Source organism: Phyllostomus discolor, chromosome 1, assembly GCF_004126475.2.
Source record: "Phyllostomus discolor isolate MPI-MPIP mPhyDis1 chromosome 1, mPhyDis1.pri.v3, whole genome shotgun sequence".
Classification (NCBI taxonomy): Eukaryota; Metazoa; Chordata; class Mammalia; order Chiroptera; family Phyllostomidae; genus Phyllostomus; species Phyllostomus discolor.
Window position 1 is genome coordinate 143070924 of NC_040903.2, and position 23021 is coordinate 143093944.

Below are 23021 nucleotides of genomic sequence, written 5' to 3' on the forward strand. Positions count from 1 at the left end.
CCCTGTCCCCCAACTTCCCCAGCAGTGACATCTTATGGTGGCGACATCTGTAGTTCAGTGTCAAGACCAGGACATCGACACATGGACATCGGTGCAGTGTTATTAAACGAGACTCAAGGCCTTATTCGGTGTTCGTCATTTTCTACATGTACTCATTTGCGTGTGTCCGTGTGTGTGAGCACATGCGTGCAGGCTCCGTAACTTGTTAGTGTGTCTTGGAGATCTTTGACTAGCAGGCTGTAGAGATCTACTTCTTTCTTATTCTTTCTTTCATTGTCTGGATGGACTATCACGTATCTGTCCCCCAGCGAGGTTCACTTTAATTGTGGATGTGTTTACTACATTTGATGTTGCAATAACGTTTTTGTACACACAGCTAGAAGAACCTGTACTAATCCCAGGTAAATAGTTGAAATGATGGGGCGAAGGGTATGTGCCTTTGACATTTTGATAGAAATTGCTGGTGGCCCTCCAGAAAAGCTGTGCCCTTTTCCAGTCTGCGGGAACTTTCCCAAGGGGCAGTTCAGTGGGCGGAATCCATCCTGTCACAGCCTCCTAGCACTCAGTTTCAGCAAACATTTTAATTTTTGCAAATCTGCGTAAAAATATTTTTTTCTATTCATGTTTCTTTATTAAGATGATTGTGTATTTTTCAAATGTTTACATGTATTTGTACTTCTTGTTTTATAAACTGCTTCCTCAAATCTTTTGTCCACTTTTATTGGGTTGTTTAGGTTTTTCTTATTCTTATACATTTTTATGAAAGGAAATTAACCATTTGACTTATGTGTTATAGATATTTTTCTCAGTTTGACTTTTGAATGTACATCTTTTTAATATCATGTAGATGTTTTTAAATTTTTATATAGTCAAAATTACTTTTTCTTCTATAGCTTCTGAGTTTTATGTCACACGTAGAAAGGTCTTTTTACTCCAAGAGCATTAAAAAATCCATGTTTTCACGTAGTTATTCAGTGTGTGTGCATTTAAATCTTTGGGCCATTTGACGTTGGTTCTCGGAGGGGGCGTGAGAGGCACCTGGACGAGCATTTCTCCGGAGGGCTGACCAGCTCCGTCGGCACTGGCCGAGTCACCCCCGTGCTGTGGTTTCGTTATTGTTCCGCGTGTATCTGAGCCTGTTCCTGGATTCCATTTCATTCCATTGATTTGTCCGTCGTTCCCGAGTCAGGACTTTAATAGATATTGCAAAGGGGAAAAAGGAAAGTGGGAAAAGTAACATGAAATAATTTCAAATAGAATGTCATGGCAGTTCAGAGGTGGGCGGGAGATTTTCAGCAGCACTGGGGCGGTTCGGGAAAACTTCAGGAAAGAGGGACGTTTAAGACGAAGACTGAATGATCCCAACACTAGTCAGAGGGACACAGAGCAAAGGCAGGCAGTCATGTCTTGGGTACAGTCGAGAGCAAACAGAAATCATCGTATTACTATTTCAAAGCATTCTGAGGATACATTTATTAATCATAGTAGCCAGAAGTTGAGCACCTCCTATTTGCTATGTCAATTCTGATTTTCACCACACTGAGCAAAGTTGGCATTATTGCTCCCATTTTAGGGAGGTAGCAAAGCCTCAGGTAGGTTAATAACAGCTTATAAGTGGCTGCACTGAGATTCAAATCCATGACCAGCAAACAGACAGACAGACAAACAAACAAACTCTAGAATAGAAAACAGCACAGTCTGTGATGTCCCTGTTCTGCCCCGTCACCTGGGAGTCCCTCCACCTTCCCCGTGCACGCCATCTGAACTCCAGGGTGAGTTCTTCCCTCGAAGCCAGCATGTCATTGGGAGGTGCAGGAGAGCCAGAGGGCCCTGGGCATTTGAGTCCTCTCCTGCCACCGTGCCCATACCCAGAGACCAATGGGGATGGAGACAGACATCCTCCAGCTCTCTTGCCCTCTCATTGGGACGACTTTCAGGTGTGACCCACAATGCCCCCAAGGCCTCTGTGGGGATGAGTCAAAATTGATCTCTAGCCGGCTTAGCTTGTTGGTATTGCACCCTTACTGGCCCAACTTCTGCACTCCTCCAACTCTTTCCCTGGAAATATTTCCTAATAAACCACTTTCACATGCATCTTCCTATAAGCCAATTTTGTTTCAAGAAGTGTGTTTCAGCCTCATAGGTGTGCGTGTGTCTGCGTGTCCATGTATTGTGTTGCCCTTTAACACGCATTTCTTACTGTGGAGCCCAAAAGTTTGAAAGCCGCTGTCCCACACGGCATTAAACTCTCTACTCCTGTGTAGTTCAGTAAGCTGGAAAGTTTCCTGGATGCCCCAGAAGCAGAGCTGCAGATCAGATTACAGATTTTACTGCCTGAGTACAGCGACTTAAAGTACTCAGCGACTGAGTACAAATGTGTAGTCATGGGCCTAGAGAACCCATCAACTTTGACACAGTTGGCGAGGCTGTTCTTTGAACTTCTTTTGTCAGTCAAGCCTGCCAAACAGCTTTTATTTTAATTTTTTCGTAACTCAGAGGGCACCAAGAAGTTATTTTATTATTATTTTAATGATTAAAAACTTTTTTTCAATTATAGTTGACATTCAAAGTTCTATTATTTCAGGGGGACAGCACAGCCGTTAGGTATTTATGTAACTCACAAGCCTGCCAGAGAGCTTTCAGAGTCCAGACTTCTTCGTGCTCAGGTTGACAAGTGTGTATAAAGGTCATGGTGGCCGACTGTTAATTTTTTGCAGACTAACAGAACAGGAAGACCAAGTCTGCCTTGCAGCAGAGCCAGAAGGTGTGCCTGCCCACAAGGCAGCGTCATCCTCGAGCTCTGGCTGAGTTGGAGGGAGGTGAGGTCTTCAGAATTGCTCTGCATTTACCCCCAAAGACAGTGCGGTGAAGGGAAGATAATACACGGCATACTCACTAACAACCAGTGAGGCCTGGCAAAGGGCAGGCAGGTCTCTGCCAGTCAGATCTGTGGGGAGCCCAGGGCAGGCCTGGCCACCAGACTCCCCTGGAGGCCGTGAGTAGAGCACAGAGAACACCAGTTCCCGAAGTCCAGTGGAGGTGGAATCTGGAGGGCCGTGCCAAGGAGAGGACAGGACACCAGCGTGCCAGGGAGGCCCTGGGAGCCCAGCTGTTGAGGTGTAAGGCGAAGATCCTCATTGTCAGAACATGATGTAAGATTGGCTCCATACTCAGAAAAGAAAAACAATGGGTTGAAAATCCAGTAGAATGACCAAAAAAAGGAAGGAAATTTCAGCTCATTAAGTTTAGGATGAAAATGGCTGTGAGTTACAAATTTGTAAGTTCTCCCGTATTGTGCCAGGGAAGAGCCATGCTTTCTGCGGACCACAGTCGCTCTGGTCACCCCGCGCATGTGCGGCGGTGTGTGCATGGGGGTGGTGCTCGCCAGCGCCACTAAGGTCCGGTTGACGGGTTCTTCAGCACCAGCCGGCTCCCTCTCCCATTTCCAGATTGGTTCCTCTGCCGCCTGGCCGTTCTCTGGGTAGGAGGTGTGGGCCATGGGCAACACCTTTTCTCATGTCTGGAAGGACTGTTCCCCAAAGAAACCTAATCCGCTGGCACTTAGGACTGACTCAATTTCATGCGAGTTTGGGTTGGGAGGGTCAGTACCATGCCCCCGCTGAGATGTGGGCAGTCTGTGCTCCTGGCTGAGCGGTCTGAGAGACACAGGGAGTAGGACCCTGTGAGGCCAGCCTGAAATGGGCATCAGATCTCATAGGTTCCAAGACCACATAGGAGCTCCAGGATCCCACCAGAGAAGATCTGAGGCTGAGCTGAAACTCTGGGGGTGGATGGCACTCGCTGATTCCTGACTGGAAGGAGCTAGCTTTAGCTGTTGGTGAGACTGTAGAGATCAGCAATAAAGGGGGTGTCCGTGTGGGGGTGGGGTGAGAGAAACCTTTGACTATAGGGAGCAGAGCAGGGGTGAAGGGAGGTAGAGAGTCAGCTTTGTCCCCAGTTTCTGTCTTATTGTTGCTGGAGAGTTAGGTGGGCAGCGATGAGAGGCCCCCTCGCTCAGGATTCTACCTCGGTCCGACAGGGTGGGGTGGAGTGGCTCCTGTGAAGCGTGGTGGGCTGGGAGGTGGGGAGGTCCTTGGCTCCTAATGCACAGGCATTGAATACTTTACACTTTATTATATTCATATAGCACGTTCACACACACCTTATGCTGTAGCTGTTGCGAGGACACACCGTTTTTCCCTAAAGCAGATTGTAATTAATCAACACTATGCTGATTAAGCATCTGTAGGAGAAGCATTGTGCTAAACACTCCAGGAGATTACAGATTTACGGCATAAACCTAGTCTTTGCACTCAGAGAACTTACAATTGAGCTGAGGAGACAGGGCCCGTCAACGAAACACCTGGAAAACAACTGCTAAAAACAGTGCTAACCTAAGTGTTATCTGTCCACCTGTCCCCTCCTTCCCACCCTTCCACTGCCTCTCCCCACAGGGAGGCTCAGCCCTGCCCGCTTTGGCAGGGCTCTGGAGGCAATGGGGTGAACGGGCCCTGTGCCCACCCACTCCTCCGCCCTCGGTTGCCTCAGCTGACCCATAACGACTTCTTGAGTCATGAATTTTGACAGTGTTGAGTCATTTGGATTTCAAGGGAGAGACCAGGGCTGCTGTTAAACACTAATGTCTAAGATTAACCTAGAGCTTGGAAGGGGGAGAAGATATTCACACTTGCCCTCATTCCATACCAGGGAGCTCTGCAAGGCAGGGCGGCTTGGGATGGCCAAGCGTTTGACAATGATTTTTCTCCGTAGTATGGGCTGGAGAACCTCCATTCAAAAAACACTCTTTAGTTCTTGTAAACAGTGATTTAAATGGCAAAGGTGAAGAAAGTGTGCCTGCCCATCTGATACACCAGTTTAGAGATTTTATGCTTTGGCGAGAGGAGTCATGGTGTTGAGTAAATCTGGAATTTGTCAGTGTGGAGGAGTAGGTAGGGAAGATAAGGGTGCTGTGAGCTCCTCAAGACAAGAACAGAAACCTGTGGGGACAAAGGAGCAAAGTAGCCTAGGGACTCTCCTGTTCTTCATCCCCATGCGGTGCTGTGAGGAGGCCTGGGAAATACTGTCATGTTGGAAGGCACTTTCTCTGAGTCAGGCTTGGCCTGGACATTGCCTAACACCTGTGTTTTGGAGGTTGCCCAGGGCGACAGCATGTTCCTCCAAGATTCTGGTTTCTCCACCGGCTGGACCAGGCAGAGCCTAGCTTTCCTGGGCCCCAGCAGGCTGCCAAAATAACTCCACCCTTCCTTCTGTGCCACTGCTGTGTGCTGAATCCTGCTTGAAACCCTCAACTTCCCCTTCTTCTGGGTTCCTTCCTTTCTTTCCCGCTGGACTCAGAGAGGATGACAGGCAGCAAGAAGACTTGCTGGACTACAGCCCTAGCTTGTGGGGCTGTCTCTGTGTAGAGGCCCACTTTGTTAGAGTTTCTAGTGTTACCCATGGGACAACAAAACGTGTTCTTATTCTAGGTTAGATCTCTCTGCTCTATGGTCTTATGGACTTTCCTTTGAAATATTTATCATACTAAAGCTTGTTTATGTAATGCTTGGTTTTCCCAACAGACTGTGAGCTCTGTGAAATCAGATACTGAGCTGGTCTTGCCCTCTTCCATCTCCTTATCATCTGATGTACAACAAAATCGTCCTGGGCATTTCAAAGAGGGAATTTAAATCAGGGAAGTGATTACACAGGAAGTGGACAGAGTTGGAAGCAGAATGGGCTGATGAAACAACCCAATATGAGTGACAGCAGGAAGCTTGTGCCACCATAAGGGCTCAAAGGACACAGGCAAGGGATGGTGTCACCAGAATCAGAGGTGGGGGCTATACCATGTCTGGGACTGCCAAGGACCCTGGATGGAGGGGCTGTCTAATGGGGAGCTGGAACCATGCAAAAAACGATGCTCAAAACGGAGCGAGAAGAGCTCTGGCCAGTAGCTCAGTTAGTCAGAGTGTGGTCCTGATACAGCAAGGTGGCGGGTTTAATCTCCGGAGAGGGCCCATATGAGAATCAACCACTGAATACACAAACAAGTGAACAACACATCGATGTTTCTCTCTCTCAAGTTAATTTAAAAAAAAAGAAAGAAAGAAAAAGAAACAGCTCTGGCTGGTGTGGCTCGGTGGATTGAGCGCTGGCCTGTGAACCAAGGGGTCACTGGTTCGGTTCCCAGTAGGGGCACATGTCTGCGCTGCTGTGGGGTTTCCAGTGGGGGGAGCTTGGGGGACAACCACACACTGATGTTTCTCTCTCTCTTTATCCCTTCCTTCCCCCCCTCTAAAAATGAATAAAATATTTTAAAAATACAGAGAAAGAAGGACGGAAACATAATCTGGCTTTTCTTTACTTCTCAGCCTTCAGTAACTTGCTAGTGCCATCCCTTGGAAGATAGCTGACAGGGAAAAACAGGAAACAGGGTTCTCAGGAGAAAGGTGGGCAAGAGACCTGAGAGCAGACAGGCAATGGCTGGTGTAGTACGACTAACAAGTATTTGTTGCTTGCATAAATAAATACATGTATAGTCATGCATTAAATACTGGCTGATCAATAGTTTAAAGTAGCCACAAGCCTCCCACTCAGAGCCTGTCAAAACGATTCCATCCCTCACTTCTCTGCCACTGGTTGTCACAGCTGTGTCCTTGAGACACAAGTTTGGACAGTGTAAACCCAGAGTAGTTGAAGTTCAAAGGAGAGGCAAGCCCTAGAGCTGGTAACTTTATTCTGCTTAACTTCATCTTGAAACACTTGAACTAACATTTTTTTTTTCCCTGCTGGGAGTACCCAAAATACTAGTAAAGATATAGGCCATTTAACATTGTCCAGTTTGAAATCCAACCTAGTTTTCTTAAGCCTCAAATCTAACAGCTTCAGGGATAATGCATCTTAAAATGACACGAAGTACCATTTTGGAGGCAAAGGCCTGGCCTGTCCCTCCCAGGCAAGCCCTTGGTTAGGGTTTCCTGTCACTCCCGTGGAGCCACCTGAGGCTGCCATCCCAGATGGGCTCAGGTGCCTTTTCCCATACAGAGAAGGCTGCAATTTGGCAGTGTGTCCACCAGAGGGCCACCAACCGCCGCCCTCCACCGCCTCCTGCCAAACCTCTGTAAGGTCCAGACTGGGACTTGTGCCTCACCCATGCCTTGGCTGCCTGAGGTTCTCTTCTTAGGTACGTCTGGCGTTGGAGCAGGTGTGGGGGAGCAGAGACTGCCCTGGTCCCAGCGGGATGCATTTCCTATTCAGCTCCCTCATTTTCCCTTTCACGGGTTTATTTTTGTTTAATTATAGTTGACTTGAAAAATTTCCAAATGGAGAAGCCAAGTAGGAGTGAGTGTGTGCGAGTGTGTGAGAGCAATGCACAAGCGTGTATGTGTGCATTTTGAAGGTGCAGTGGCAGGAAGTGGGGGCATTCTGTTCACATCAGTTTATGCCTGATCCTGCAGTTTAAATATTATTTAATGTAGAACTTCAGAGCTGGAAAAAGATCTTGGAAAGAGAACCCTCACCCTCACTTGTAACTGAAGAAACCAGCGTAGCCTTTGCTGCGTGCAAGGTGCCTGGAAGGTTCAGAAACTTTAGGAATGTAGTTAATAAGAAGATTTTATTAAGGGGTTTGTGATAAGATTTTATTTTGGTATTCCATTCTTCTTCCTCTTTTTTTAGGCCCCACCTGAACTTTAAAAGCTGCAATAAAGCACAATAAGGCATTTTTTTTCAGTTTGCTATTAAAAAATATTTGACTCTTGTTCTACCCTCAACTTTGGTCTTTGGATCCTTTCTAGACTCCATGGAGCCAGAGGCTGGAAGGAGCTGATGTAGTAGGAAAATGACCCAGGAAGATGGTGGAATGATAGAAACTCACTCAAACTCCTAATCACTAGAGCTATTAAAATCAATCAGAAATTTCACTAAAGAATTTTCAGCAGTACAGCAGAGATCAGTCACTAAGTTAACAAGGGAGAATGCATTCAACTCAGAAAATTAATGTGGGCTCTCTGAAAATGCTTTATCACCCAAAAAGACCGAAGAATGTGCAGTAAACTCTATTTTAATTAATACTGAAAAAAGCAACTGCAGGAAACCACACAGAATTCAGAAAATGGTTGGAGTCTCTTTCAAAGACATGTAGTAGCCACTATCCTTTCAAGTAAGAGAAGGTAAGAGTAAAAAAGAATGACGAATTCTTTGTTAATGGTAATTGATACGGAATTTTTGAGATAGGATTTCTTGTTAGTGATCATTGCAAAACATAAGCTGAAAATGTTTAAATGGCATAGGCAGAAATGGCACTTAAATCATTAAAAAATTTTAAGCAATAGATACAAACTTTTAAGAAACAAAATTGAGAAATGAGACATTTCAAGAGGCAGATCTGGGGGATAGAGTTTAGCATTTCAATTAACTGAATGGTTCGACTTCCTGAATAAGCAGACAAAATAAAAGCCTCTACATAAATAATTAAAGATGCAATAATACATTTTTCCAGAGCCAATAAGAGATCAGATTAGAAACAGAAGAGTCACATGGCCTAAGAGGACACTTATGAACATCTGGGGAGTGACTTGCTGTTTACACAGTTCTCACAGTCATACACCTTTCCACCTGATTTTACTATAACTATGTGAGGAGGACAGGTATTTTTATTTTTCTATTTTACTGATAGAAATTAACTCTGAGAGGTTAAGTGATTTGCCCAAGGGTTATAGCTGGTAAGTAAAGAGCCCAAGTTCAAGTCCGGGCCTCGCTCTCCAAAATGGGAGGGTCTCGTGTACATTTTAAATGAAAAGGAAAATGCATCTGCAATAATGTGTGAGAAGAGAAGACCACCGTTAAGAAATGTAAGCGAGAAGGACTGTTGCCTCGTCTGGGAACAGAACCGGGGCTCGGTGCACGTGGATCGATGCCACCAAGGATGGGAGGGAGGAGGGAGGAGTGAGGAGAAATGAGAGGAAGAACGTGTCCATTTATTCTTGACCTTGCCAAACTGCCCTTCATGTGGAACGTGACAAAGACACACCAGCTCCTAAGGTCCTAGAAATCCAGCCTTTTCCCGACAGGCGCTGAGGACTGCTTCTGCAGAAGTCTGAACTAAACACAGGAACCTAAACAGATGCCGTGGACCTGAGTTACCTATTACAGAAACACATACATGAGAACAACATGCGAAAGGGCTTTTTGCTGATAAGGATAATTATTGTATTCGATGAAATAAAAGTAAAGATGCCTGCTCCTGCTTGTGTGACACACTGCAAACTGCAGTCACCTTTCCAAGAGAGTTTCCCGACCAAATGCGACACTAGCTGCCCCCCAGACGCAGCAACACCCACCACCCCAGGAAGTGGTCCCAAAGCAGTAATTCCAAGAAGAAGAAGTTGGAGATGGTTTTACTGATATTATCTATAATAGTGAAAGTTTGAAATAAACCCCCAAGTCCCAATTGCATTTTAGCCCAAATGGATATTATGTAGCTATTAAAATAATGAAAATGAAATAGTGTATGCAACCATCAGGGGAAGTAAAATTAAGTCCTTTTATAATATTGTGATTAAACAATGAAAACCTGCACATGTCAAAAATTGAAACACAATTTAGAGAAATCACATGCATTCACCCAGGGTGGTAGGACTGATGCAGGATTTAAAAAATTTCTTTCTTTAAATTAATTTTAAATGTACAAATCATTAAGAAATTGCCAACCCCCCAGGTCAGGGGTTCATGGCCTCTATCTGGAAGGATGAGGAACAGCTCACAGTCGCTGTGTCAGGGCACTGGGAGCCCGTGGGCCTGGGAAACAGGCGTAAGAAGAGAGTTAATTTTCACTCTGTACCCTTTGATGCCCTTTGAATTGTGTATCCTGGGCATGTGGCACCAATTCTAAAAATGACATCTAGGCGCAGTGAACCCACATTGACTACATTTCTGATCCAAAAATTGGGCCAAGCGGTCTGATGATGGGCCAGAAGAGCTGAAATCCGTGTAGTCTTAGAAAATCCAGAAAACGTAGTCGTCTTGCCGAACAGCCACAAGGGTGGGGGTGGAGACCGCCATGAGGCTGGGAAGATGGCGACAGGTGGGACGGGCCCATCTGGGAGCCCAACAGAAGTGGCGGGGGCCAGGATGAACCTGGGGGTTGAGGGCCCCGGGGGAGGAAACCTGCAGAGCAAAAGGTGAACAGAGGCAGTGGCAACCCCGCAGAGGGGAAGTGTGAGTGTCGTGGGTGCCACAGGGTGGAGTGGCAAGCGAGGGGAGGGCCCTGGCCGGGGTATACCGCAGACAGAAGCCAAGGTGTAGGGCGCGGAGGGCGAGTTGCTCTGGCTGGACCCTCTGTGTGCACAACGTGAAGAAGCCAGGAAGGCTTCTGGGGCGCGTGGCTGAGGCCAGCGTGAGGTGGCGGGGAAGCAGACACGCCAGGCTGGGCTCACGGATCGGGGGCCAGCAGTGGTGGGGCAGCTGCGGATCCGCACAGTTTCTTCTCTTGATCATTGGTAACGTAGGAAGAACAGGAGTAGCCGTCAGAGGCCCAGGTTCAAGTCCTGCTTTGGGGACAAGGCCTGTGGCCTTAATCTCTGTTTCACCATGCTCAAATACGGGTAGTAATATCTGGAGGCAGAATGAGAAGGCAACAGAGCGGCCACCTGCAAGAACTTGGAAAAAGGAAGAAGCTAAGTGCTCTCTGAGCTGTAAACTATAAAATCAGTATAAAATAGATCAAAGCAGAGAAGTGCCATGTCACTTTAAGGGGGCAGAATGACTCTCAGGCCACTTGAGACTGACTGAAGTTTGAATGAAGATATTAACCTGTTCATCAGAATAAGAGCTGAGGAACAACAGACCCCCAGGGAGGAGCAGCAGGGGTCCATGCTGGTCCGTGACCTGCTCAGGTGAGGGTGCTGCAGACAGGTGCGATAGTATTTCTGTGAACAGGAGTGCATTAGGCTACTCTGGCCCCATCAAACATCTGAATCATGGTAACGTGCTCACTCAGTAACCCTCTCCTGGCCCCTATTTGCCTTGGCTCATGGCCTGCCCACAGGAATAAAACTTGCTATTATAACATGAGAATAACTGGTCCCTTCGAAAATTATTTCTCATTAGTTACCAAAATAGTGAGAAGCACTGACTTTGGAGCCAGATTCAAATTCTCACTCTGCCACTTCCTAGTTGGTGGCCTTAGGCAAGTTACTGACCTTCCTGTGCCTCGGTATCCTTGTCTGTGAAATGGGGACACTCGTAGTACCTGTTTCCTACTTGTGAGGGATAGTGGATTAAGTCATCTAAGAGCACTCAGCACCTGGCATGTAGGGTGGCCTGTACACGCATCTGGGGTGTTTCTGGAACAGTTCTGACTTGGCATGCTGGCTTATGCATGTTACACCCTGTGAGTAAGCTCAGGGTGTTGCCGCCCTTGAGGGAACGTAGAGCTGGTAGAACTCTCTGCACAGGTTTCTCAACCTGTGAACCTGGGAGGGAGCTGTTTAGTCATGGTGACTTCTCCAAAGTAATGTCCTGTGGGGCCCTTAGGCAGGGACCCAACTGGCCGCCTCTGGGGAAACCCAGCTTCTTGTGTTTTGCCTTTTCTTCCACACTCTGATGCCACTTGGGCCTGTTGGGAGGCTTGGGCGGGCTGTCTGCGAGGCCCCCCGAGAAAGCAGGCACTGGATGAATGAAGTTGCCTGCCTACCCCTTACGAGGGAACTTGGCCCTTGTCCCCCAGGGCTCACTGTCCCCTGGGGAGACAGACATCCAAGGAAATCACACAGCTGTGTGGGAAGCGCTGGGCTGCCCAGAGGCAGGAAGCATCTACTGAGTCTGAGGAGAGAAGACAGGGAAAGTTTCATGTGGTCTGAAGAAAATTCTGAGAGTTTCCTAGAGGGAGGGCATTCTGGGTAAAAAGGACGTGGTTTGTGGGAGTCTGAGAAGGGTGAACAGCCTACAAGTGGCTGCAGCTGGGGTGCATGTGGCAGACGGGGGGTGGGGGCGGAGACCAGACAGAAGTTTGACGGGGGCCACGTCCCAGGAGTAAGAACAATGCAAACGGTGCTATGCTAGTAAGTTTTGATTTCATCTTACAGGCGATGGGGATCCCCTGGAAAATTTCAGGTAAGTGAGTGACTAAAAGGAATTTGCATTTTAGACGTGAGATCCTTGGGAGCAGGGGAGGTGTCTTATCCACCCTTGTGTCTTTAGTGAGACACATGTAAACCTTCTTCATGGCGAGAAATCAACACGTGGTGAAGGAACTACAGACACAACTGTGGAGTGCAGCCGGGCGGGCATGAGGGGCGGCTGTCAGTCAGCAGTCGGGGCTGGGGGGAGAGGGTGCGGATGGAGGTAGCCTAGGGCGTGAGGAAGAGGTGATGTGACATTCCAGACTTGTGAAGTCGCATCCGACTATTTTGACTGGTTGGGAGGAGGGAGTGATGGATGGAGATAGACGACTTCATGGTTTCTAGCTAGGGGGGTGGCCAAGCTATTAAAAATAAAGATGAACAGGAGGAACAGCCAATTTGTTAAAGTTTAGGACAACAGCACAGTACGAAGGGCTCAGGAAAGGGTTCTTCGTCCCCATCATTTTGTCTGAAAGCAAGGCGGTCATCCTTAATGCCCTGATCAGCGCTCTTGACCTGCAAGACCTAACTTTTTTCAAGGTAGGGCTAAAAAAAATCACCTTACATTTTTCACTCACATATTTTAGGTCATCCCAATGAAGGGACATGTCTAAAAAGGCAGGTATAAGCAAATTTATTTTAATTTAGACATTTAAAATGCACAGCTGAGCGGAAGTTACGGAGATTTCCCACATACCCTCTGCCTGCAGGCACACATGGGCCCCCTTCCCATTACCATGCTCCCCCGAGAGGCACAGTTGTTACCATCTAAGGACCTGCATCGACACATCGTTGCACCTGGAACTAAAGCCCCTCTGAAAATGAAAATAGAGTGATCACAAACCCACAGAACTGTATACTTGAGTGTGTCTAGTTACACAAGTGTGCACTGCTGTACGCTGTGGGGACCCGCAGGGCTGCCGGGCGCCTGGCCCCGGCCCTGGGCCTGCCTCTAAGTAGCCAGCTCCCAGACTCGGTGCCCAAGGGACGGAGGGCTCCCACGTTCCCCAGGGTCTGGACGCTGTGGCATCTCAGTGGATTCCCCTAAGCAGGGGCACCAAAGGTTGGCACTGGGGTGCATAGCTAAATCGCTTATCCCCCCCCCCAAGGGGGCCCCTTTATGCACATCTCACAGGTGGCAGCGTACAGGGTGGGCACTCTGCTGCGCATCTCCACGCCACGCCTCTCCACAGGAGGCCAGGAGGCCCCACTGACTCCGCTCCCAAGAGTGCCAGCCACACCTAGTGACCTCGGATGGTGTCCCCCTGAGCCCTGTACCAAATAACTCTGCTGCTTGTTCTGGATCCTCAGGAAATTACAAGTGATTTCTGTAGCTGAGGAGGAAAACTGTGTTCTGTGACCAGCAGCACTGAAGTCCATTTCAGCTAGCAGAGGATAATGCACTGTTTTATCTCATGACGCGTATGGTGTAATAGTTTCCACCACCAGACTCAACAAAGCTCTAACATTAAATCTAAAGTAGCACAAGGATTTTAAGAAGACCCTGTATCATCAATTTTAGTTATATTGCCCCCATTTGCAGAATCTAAAAGACCATTATTTACTTTTCCTACATTATTTACTTTTCCTATTATTTTTCCTTCCTTCCTTCCTCCCTCCTTCCCTCCCCCTCCCTCCCTCCTTTCCTTCCTTCTTTAGAGAAGAAAGTGGCGGATGGAGAGAGAGAGAAACACTGAGAGAAACATTGGTTCATTGTTCCTCTTCTCCATGTTTTCATTGGCTGATTCCTGTGTGTGCCCTGACTGGGAATCAAACCCTCAACATTGGTGCGTCAGGACAACACTCCAACCAACCGAGCCATGGGAAAACCCTTAGATCTCTTTGTCCCCAGGTGTCCTAAATAATGGTGGTGTATTTCCTCTGTAATGACATGGGACAGGCTTTCTTCTGCTGACTTTATTGATCAGATTGCATTAATGGTAGTGGTTTGTTTGAAGTAGATTTTTTTATGTGTATGTTTGAGGTAAAATTCATGCAAAGAGATAGGTGAAATAGTCCTCTGGGTTCTTGCTGTGACCCAGAAGATTTTACCTTTTTTATTCCTGTTTCTTTTCTTTGGGAATGAAAATAACACAAAAATCTTAGTTGTCTTTGTACTTGGTCCCATTACTGGGGATCAAAAAAAATCTCATCAATGATATTACCAGGCTGAATGATGTATATAATTATGAGAAACAGTTGTATTAATAAAACATTTATTTTGATGAAAACTATAAATGCCTATTAAAGCACTTTGACTTTTTTTCCCTGGTAACTGCTACCTAAAAATATCTCTAAATATCATCTGTAAGGCAAAATGTTTTGGAAAAAGTGGAAAGCTACATGAGAAAGTGCATAATCCCAGATCAACTGAAACAAAAGAGCCAAAATATAGAAACAGAATGTGTGTGTGTGTGTGTGTGTGTGTAGGCCTGTATGTACCTGCCTAAATAAATTACAATACCATACACTTTCTTTCTTCTGTCTTGCAATAGAAAATATTATTTTCTTATATACCCAGGAACACAATTAGTAGTGATGCATTTCTAGAGATGTCCTAGACATCTTGATAAGGTTGATCAAGAATGGGACCCTGTGGTTAAGCTTAGTCTTGGTGGCACAAAATAAAGGAGGCAGCACAGGGAGCTGCGGCTGGGTCCACGCACTCCCTCTGCCCTGTGGTTCTTGCAGAGTCAGCCCGGGCGGGTGACAGGAGCGAAGGGTGGTGTGGGATCTGGAGATGCATCAGAATCGAGCCTAGACACTCTCAAGTAAAGTGTCGAGAGCTCTGCACCCCGTAGAACAAGGAGAAAAATGCTCACCCACTCATTCCTATTTTTACTTCAACTTCTAAGTATCAAGGAAAATTATTGTTATGTGTTTTTCTGGGAGGAGTGATGAGAATGTGTGAGGTGGTGAGGGGGAAAAGAAAGTGGAAAACGGCGTTTGCTACAACGGAATGGGGGGACACTGGGTGGCTTCGTGGCTGGCGGAGTTCTTCTGGCGCTGTGGGAGGAAGAGACTGGGCATTTGGGGACCTGGCTGGGCTCTGCCGCCTGCCCGCGACACAGGGAACCGGTGGTTGGAGCTTTCCCTCCGGGACGCGGTTATCGCACAGACCGCTGGTAGGGTCGGAAGCACAGCTGTGGTGGGCGACTCGGAGAAGAACTATCACTGAGAATGGTGTGTAACGGGACTTCCTTTCTAGTCATGAAAAATTTGATAACCAAACTTATAATACAAATGATTAAAAAAACCAAAAGACCTTTAATGGCAGAATGTGTAAAATGATGTATTAGTTATAAGTACCAGTATCTTTCTAATTACTGTGCCTTTCTTGGGCGTATTAAATATGTAACCTGTGAGCTCTCTGGATTGAAATGGGCATTTTTTTTAATGGGCCTTTTTAAGGTAGCTTTCTGGAAGGAATGTTTTCTTTCCCTCTCCCCACTACTAACCTGAAGTTGTACTATAGTCATTCTTAAAAGAGATTCAAAAATTTCCTCAGACGAATTGATCTCTGGCACAATACAATGTTGCATTTGTTAGCAGCAGGGGGCTGGTTCAGAGAAGGTAGGACAGGAGGGGTTTTGGAACTGGCAAATTATGTTTATGTAGCAGCTGGTTTTTAAAATGTATAAAAGGTCGCAGTTTCATGTCAAAGGTCACCAAAACATCAGGTGCACATTGTTTGTGGGGAAGGAAATCCATGGCAGGGCGGTCTCAGATGACAGCATGCAGACTCATGGTGCCTGTGAAAGCAGCACGTTTTGGAAGCGGAAGACAGGTGAGAGGTGGGGAGGGCTGGGGTGGTGGGGAGGGCTGGGGGGAAAAGGCAGAAAACTGTACTTGAACAACAATAAAAAACAAACAAACATTAGATTTATCTTAGAAAAAAGAAAAAAAAAAGCAAACAACGAGCAGCTGCTGCATGGCCAGAAACGGGAAGGACAGCTTAACCCCTGATTACGTTCAGGCCAAAGACAGGGAAGCTTGGAAGGTGTCAGCCCAGGGGCCTCGCCACCAGGTGACAAGGTCTGAATTTTGAACTGCCCAAAGCCAGAGGTTTTTCTCAACAGCAAGCAAATCTGCTCTTTTCTTAATTTGGGGACAAGTTTTTTTTCTTTCCCTCCCTTTGACAAAAGGTTTTTTGATTTGAAATTAAGAATGACCAAGACAAAATATGGCCTGGATTCTGTTTCAACCCACTGGTCTGTCACCCCTGCTGTGCCTCAGTCCAAGTCTGGCGCCCGCCTGGGGCTGACTGCAGACCCTACCGGCTGAGGGCTCTGTCCTGCACAGGACGGCTCCCATTTCAGGTGCCAGGTACACTTGGGGATCCCCAGGCCACCTATACTTTTGACCATTGGCTACAAATCTGGAAGGTTCCCATAGCCCCCTCAGATTTGATAATTTGCTAGAACGACTCACAGAACTCAGGAAAGCACTATATTTATGATTTTAATTTCATTATAAAGGATGCAGAACATGACCAGTTCAATGAAGAGACACATGGTGAAAAGTGTGGGAAGGCCCTGAGTACAGAGCATCCCTGCCCCGACCAGGGGACTCAGGACCGGTCACCGCCCGAGTACGTTGAACCCGTCCACCAACCTGGAAGCTCCCCTGAGGTTTGGCGTTCAGGTTTATTACACAGGTGTGACTGATTAAATCACAGACCAAGTGACTGAGTGTTATCACCAGTCCCCCTCCACACCGGGACGTAGGCTGGGCTGATAGCACGTTGCTTGAAGTCTCAACCTTCTAACCAGGTGTTCAGTCTTCCTGGTGACCAGTCCCCATCCTGAAGCTGTGTAGGAGACCCTTGAGTCATCTTATTAGCATAAACTCAGGTGTGACCTAGGAACTCGTGAATAATAAATACACTTCTCTTCCTTGGGACAGTCCAAGGATTTCAGAAGCTCTGTGACAGGAACACTAGATGAAGACAGACAAACTACCTCTTATACCATGGCATGGGAATACAGGCAATCAGGCACATTCTTATGTAGCAAACCTTAAATTTACATATATATAGGGTTCCGATCTGTTTTCCAAACAGTAGCCAGAGTGATCTCTTCAAAACTGGTATCTAGTTGAGTCAGCTCCTGCTTGAAACGCTGCACAAGTAATGCACCAGTAAGGAGCATTCTTGCTGGTCTTAGGATAAAGAGTGAAATCCCTAAGCAGGCGCCCCAGGTCTCCCAGGTTGTGTCCAGACTCCTCTGGCAAACTCCTCCCCCCTTGCTCTCTGGAGCCAGCCTTTAGTCTCTCCAGTAAGCTTGCTGTTCTGACCTCTGCCCTGCTGGTCTCTCTGCTTGAATTAGCCCCTTCCTCAACCTCTTGGCCTGTGTGCTCCTGGAGCTTCGAGGCCCCTACTCTTCACCCCACTCTGTCTTCCCTCTTTGCTGTAAGCTCTAAGCTGAGCTGTTTGTGCTCAAAGTTCATCCCTAGCCCCTGTTAAAAGATAAACTGAGGCATATTAATTTTTTATGTTTATTTGAGCAAAAATCTATTTGAATTGAGCAGTGCCAAACAGGAAGTGGTTAGGAATGCTCCACCTGCAGGACCTCAGGGAGAGACTGTTATAGAGAAAAGAGAAAACAAAGCAAGGAATTTATTGATTGGCTATAGCTTAAAGCCTAACTGACTGTGATTGGTTGTCCTTAGGTTTCAGTTCTGTACCTTGAGGCATTTGTAGGCTTAGATTTGGGTTTGCTTACATAGGCCATCATGGATTTACAGCCACATCAGTCTAATGGCTTTCTCGCTTAATTCATTTAATGCCTCCAACACCTATCACAGTCCCTGGCACATAGAGGATGCAACGTCCCACAAAACACCTGCTGCTAATTTACTGTCATGGGGCGGCTCCTGGATCTGTGTGGTGTGGTGATTCTGCCTGTGATGAACCTTCTGCGCTTGGCTTCTTTGTGCTGTGTCCTCTCCTTCTCTGCTCACTGCAAGGCTGTCCTGGATCTTCCGTACATGCACATTGGGACACTTCCTGTTCACACCATTTAATCTGTCTTGGGCTGTTTCTGTGGAAGAGCTCATGCCCACTGTCAGGTGGGTTATTCTCGTTACATATAATTATTCTGTTGGAAAGCTACAGGAAACAGAGAACTGAGTGAATTTTACCTGAGCACGTGTGGCTAGTTAGTAAAATCAGTGGAATTAGAATACCAAACCCTTGACTTCATAATTAACCATTCTTTCTACTCTACCCCTGGATTGGCTCACATTTCTGAGCAAATGAAGATAAAATTTTGTTGACTATCTTTCTACTTATCAAAATGTGTGAAATCATAGCAGACTACTTATTCTATTAGTATCACCTCATTATATTCTTGGTCTGTGGGAACTGGAAAAAGCAATTCATAGTAAAAGGCTTGACTTTTCTTAACTTTCCCCTTCAGAGGTTCTGAGCAAAGAGAATAAAAATCCAAATCACCAGAAAGCATCATTACAAAGAACTTGACTGCAAAACCAGATTTCAAACTTGCTACTAATCATCCAAAGGCTTCCCTTTGGTGTCCACTGTGGAAAAAGTGGCTGGCGATCTCATCCATACTAGGCACTGATACGTTCAAGCCTTCAGTCCTTACTCAAGTCAGTGGGACAAAAACACCCTCAGTTTTCTTACCTGAGATAAGAAAGAATTCTAAGAATATTCTATTATGAATGGCTTGTTCATAGGCATCCCAAAGATTCCCTAAAAGATGAAACATAAATATAATTTAAGGGAGGTGAAGTCTAGGGTTTTATGAGATTAAAAACATGAAAAAGGATGTGGAGAAAGTCTCCAGCAGATTTGACAGATGCTGAGTTCTTCCCTTGATCATCTTGTTCTTTTGCCAGCAGTCCTCATGTTGAAATGAATAAAATGGCGATGATTTACCCCAAAATGCACAGGTCACCTGGCAGAGGCAAAGAATAACCATCTGCCAAGAGGACATGTCCTACTAAGATTTCTGTGTCTTCCCTAAGGTTTGAAGACATTTTGTGTCTGTCCATGAAGCATCTCTGGTCTTCAGACTCAGCTTTCCTGTGGTAGATACCTGCTTCTTAGCCACATTCACACAAATCCAGGGTACTGTGTTTCACGATTTAGAAGAGGTCTTTTTTTCCTTTTTAATGAGGATACAATCAAGCTAGATCTGTAACAGCAGCAGTTTTAGAATTAATCATTTTGTTTGTTGTTAATAGCTCCTTCAAAATAGATTTCAAGGCTGAGCAGATGAACTGTAATAAATAAAAATGGTGCCTAGCAGCGCACATCACAAGGCACTGCCTTCCCTGGGTCTATTCTAAATCATTACAGACTGTTTTCTCAGCCTTTTCACGTCCTTAATAAACGCAGATGGAAAAGCACCTCAGATTTTTGTCCCTTCTCTGTCAGCTCCTGTACTGGGTGTCTTCTTTTTGTGCACCCCCCACCCCACACCGCCGCCCCCATCCACTTTCCATCCATCCACTTCCAGCCACGGAGGCTGGTCCACACGGACGTCATCACCATACTCCGATGCTTTCTGGCTTCTGGCTGGGTCTGGCTAATGGAAACTGCCAGCAGGAGATGGAGACAGCATGGAGAGGGGTGCAGAGGGATGGGGAAGTGTTTATTACATCAGCTGTCTCCGTTCCAGTTTAAGTGGGCTGGATGCATCCCACTTCCAGTGGTGGCCCTCTCCTGGTTGCTACTCCCTGCAGGTGCCCAGAATCTCCCTTTTCTGAGGCCCTTCAGGCCTAGAGGTGGTAACCAAGGCACTGCTGTGACCATTGTCGGTTTCACAAGCTCTTTGAAAATAGTCCCTTTATTAAACCTCAGGTAGCCCGAGGTGCATGCGCCATCTGTTTCCAGCTGTGTCTGAAACCACTTCCTTGTGTTTCCTCCCTCTCTCTCTTTTTTGTAAATCTTCACCTGAGGACATATTTTTATTAATTTTGAAAGAGAGAGACAGACAGACATCAATGTGAGAGAGAAACATTGATCAATTGCCTCCCATATGCGCCTTGACTGGGGGTTGAACCTGCAACACTTGGGATGGCGCTCCAAGCAACTGAGCCACCCAGGCAGGGCTCTTTTCATTCTTACTCTCCTCTATCCCCTTCCTCTTCTCCAATTTCCTCCCTTTTACTATGATTTTAAATTTCTATCTCTGTCTCCTCTCTCTTCTTTCCAAAAACCACTTAGAAAGCAGTGGCAGTTTCTTGAAAAGTAAAACACACATCTATCGTATGATCTAGCCCTTCTACTCATAGGTATTTACCCAAGAAAAGTAAAAGCATACAAAGACTTTCACATGAATGTTTGTAGGAGTTATTTGTAATAGCCAAAATGGAGACGACTTAAATGTTTGCAAATGGGTGAGGGTATAAGCAAAATGGGGTGTAGCAGGGCCCCCCAAAGACAGATTTATAATGGGGTCCAGAACTAGGGTGTCCAGGATATATAAAAAATATAAGCTATCCTCACCCCCACAAGTCTGAATTGGGGGATGGGATACATGGGGCAGGGCCATTGAGAGTTATTTTGCATATTAACAGTTGGCCAGCTTCATGCCTGATATGCAAAAATGGTCATTTTACATATCTATAACTGTTGGCTAGCTTCATAGATATGTTAAGTAGCTGTGGCCTTGCTTTGAGCCAGGAAGATGGGAATCACTTCACCCATGACATAACTGGAAGGCAGCTATTTCCCCCTGGCTACAGCACCTGCGTGAGAGTTTGGAGATGGTTGCCTCCACGCCATGGGGCCACGCCTGTCGGGACTTACTATGGCAGCTCAGAAAAGCTGGAAAAATACAGGGATTCTGGCATGTGTGGCTGATTGTGGGAGGAGTCAGAAATGGGGATACAGAGGAAAATTTGCACTGGGATTTAAACCCTGGCATGGCAGCCATGCAGAGGGGACCACATGGTTTTGCAGGGGAACCCTGTGGTTTTGGGGCTCCCTTTACCATTCGGCTTAGGAAGCAGGAAAGCAAGATGTAGCAGCGATACAGATCTTTCTCTCAGCAGTTTAGAAGAAGAGACCTTGCAGGAGAGACCTTGCAGGGAAGGAAAGGGGAGAAAGGGCTCTTGCTGGTGGGCCATGAGAAGGTGTCACATGGATTTGGAGATCCTGGTGACACAGCTGATGGTGCTGGGAACTGAGGAAGACCTGTCGGCTGAGCATGGATTGATGGGAAAAACCAGGAGCTAGCTGGCTCACAAACTTCTATTTTTATTTTTTCCTGAGATACAGTATCCCTGACTGGGCAAAGGGGGGAAGGAAGGACTGCGTGTGTTTGTGGACGTTTTAAAGGGACTTTGGGATTCTAATGAAGACATTAAGTCATTACCCTAAACCTGTATAACTTTTGAATAAATAGTTTCTTTCCTTTTCACCAAACTAGCATTGAGAGCCAAAATTCCAATTCCTATGGGTGGTGGGCAAGGAGAACCTAATACAGAAGGACCCTGAGGGAGGGGGGAGTTCATTGGGTAACAGTATCTTGCCCCCCGCTACGGGTCCATTCTGTAACTTATCTATGCAATGGAATACTACCTAGCAGCAAAAGGGAATTAACTGCAGTAGTCCCCCCTTATCCGCAGGGGATGTCGTCTAAGACCCATAGCGGATTCTTGAAACCATGGATACCACTAAACCCTATATATACTCTGTTTTTTTTAAAAAAGATTTTATTTGTTTATTTTTAGAGAGGGGGAAGGAAGGAGAAAGAAAGGGAGAAAAACATCAATGTGTGGTTGCCTCTTACACACCCTCTACTGGAGACCTGGCCTGTAACCCAGCCACGTACCCGGACTGGGAATCGAACTGGCTCCCCTTTGGTTTGCAGCCCATGTTCAACCCACTGAGCTATACCAGCCAGGGCTATATACTATGTTTTTACCTATGCATACATATCTATGATAAAGTTTAATTTTTTAATTAAGTACAATAATATATTAACAATAACTGCAATAAAGTTATGTGAATGTGGTCTCTCTCTCCCAAAATATCTTGTTGTCCTGCACCCACCCTTCTTCTTGTGGTGATGTGAGGTGGAAAATGCCTGCATGAGACGCACTTGCCGTCTGAGGAGCAACAGCAGAGCTAGCATGACTTCTTTTCCCTTCTTTACCATTTCCCAGATAGAAGATTTCATTTTTACCATAGGTCTTAGCAACCTGAGCATAAGGTTCATTTTATTTTCTTAATAAATTGAGAAGTTTCACCTTTTCACTTAAAGGAAACACTTTATGGCTTGTCTTCGGCATATTCAAACTGTCAACATCACTACTCCTGCACTTTGGGGTCATTATTAAGTACAATAAGGACGACTTGATCACAAGCACTGTGATACCACCACAGTGCATCTGATAACCATGATGGCTACCAGCTGACCACTGGCCAGGGAGCGTATACAGCATGGAGATGCTGGACAGAGGGATGGTTCATGTCCTGGGTGGGAAGGACAGAGATTTCATCTCACAATGAGTGGCATGCTACTTATGAATTGTTTTTAGCTGCAATTTTCCATTTAATGTTTTCGGATCGTGGTTGACTGCAGGTAACTGAAACCACAGAAAACAAAACCACAGATGAGGGGTGGGGGACTGTGCTGGCATGCACACAACACACATGGATCTCAAAACAACCAGGTTGCATGAAAGAAGCCAGACAAAAAAGGGTATACTGTATGATTTCGTCTATACGAAACCAATAGTCTGTACTGACGGAAGACAGACCAGGGGGTGCCTGAAAGGGAGGCAGGGTGGGAGCTCAGGGGGGGCTGGGATTGAGGGATTACTCAGCCTCCCTGAGCTATGGCAGAGGTGCCTGAGTTAATTTTGGAGGTGTTGAGAATGTTCACTATCTTTTTTTTTAAAGTTTTTTTAAAAGATTTTATT

At 46.2% G+C, this 23021-nt stretch overlaps 1 long non-coding RNA gene across 1 annotated transcript; it reads left to right on the forward strand.

Annotated features, from left to right (window-relative positions):
* Nucleotides 1-2854: 2854 nt before the first annotated feature.
* Nucleotides 2855-20648, forward strand: LOC118501481. The gene is made up of 3 exons (XR_004904108.1): nt 2855-2865; nt 9719-9725; nt 20521-20648. It is a non-coding gene; the product is annotated as an uncharacterized LOC118501481 (long non-coding RNA).
* Nucleotides 20649-23021: the final 2373 nt, after the last annotated feature.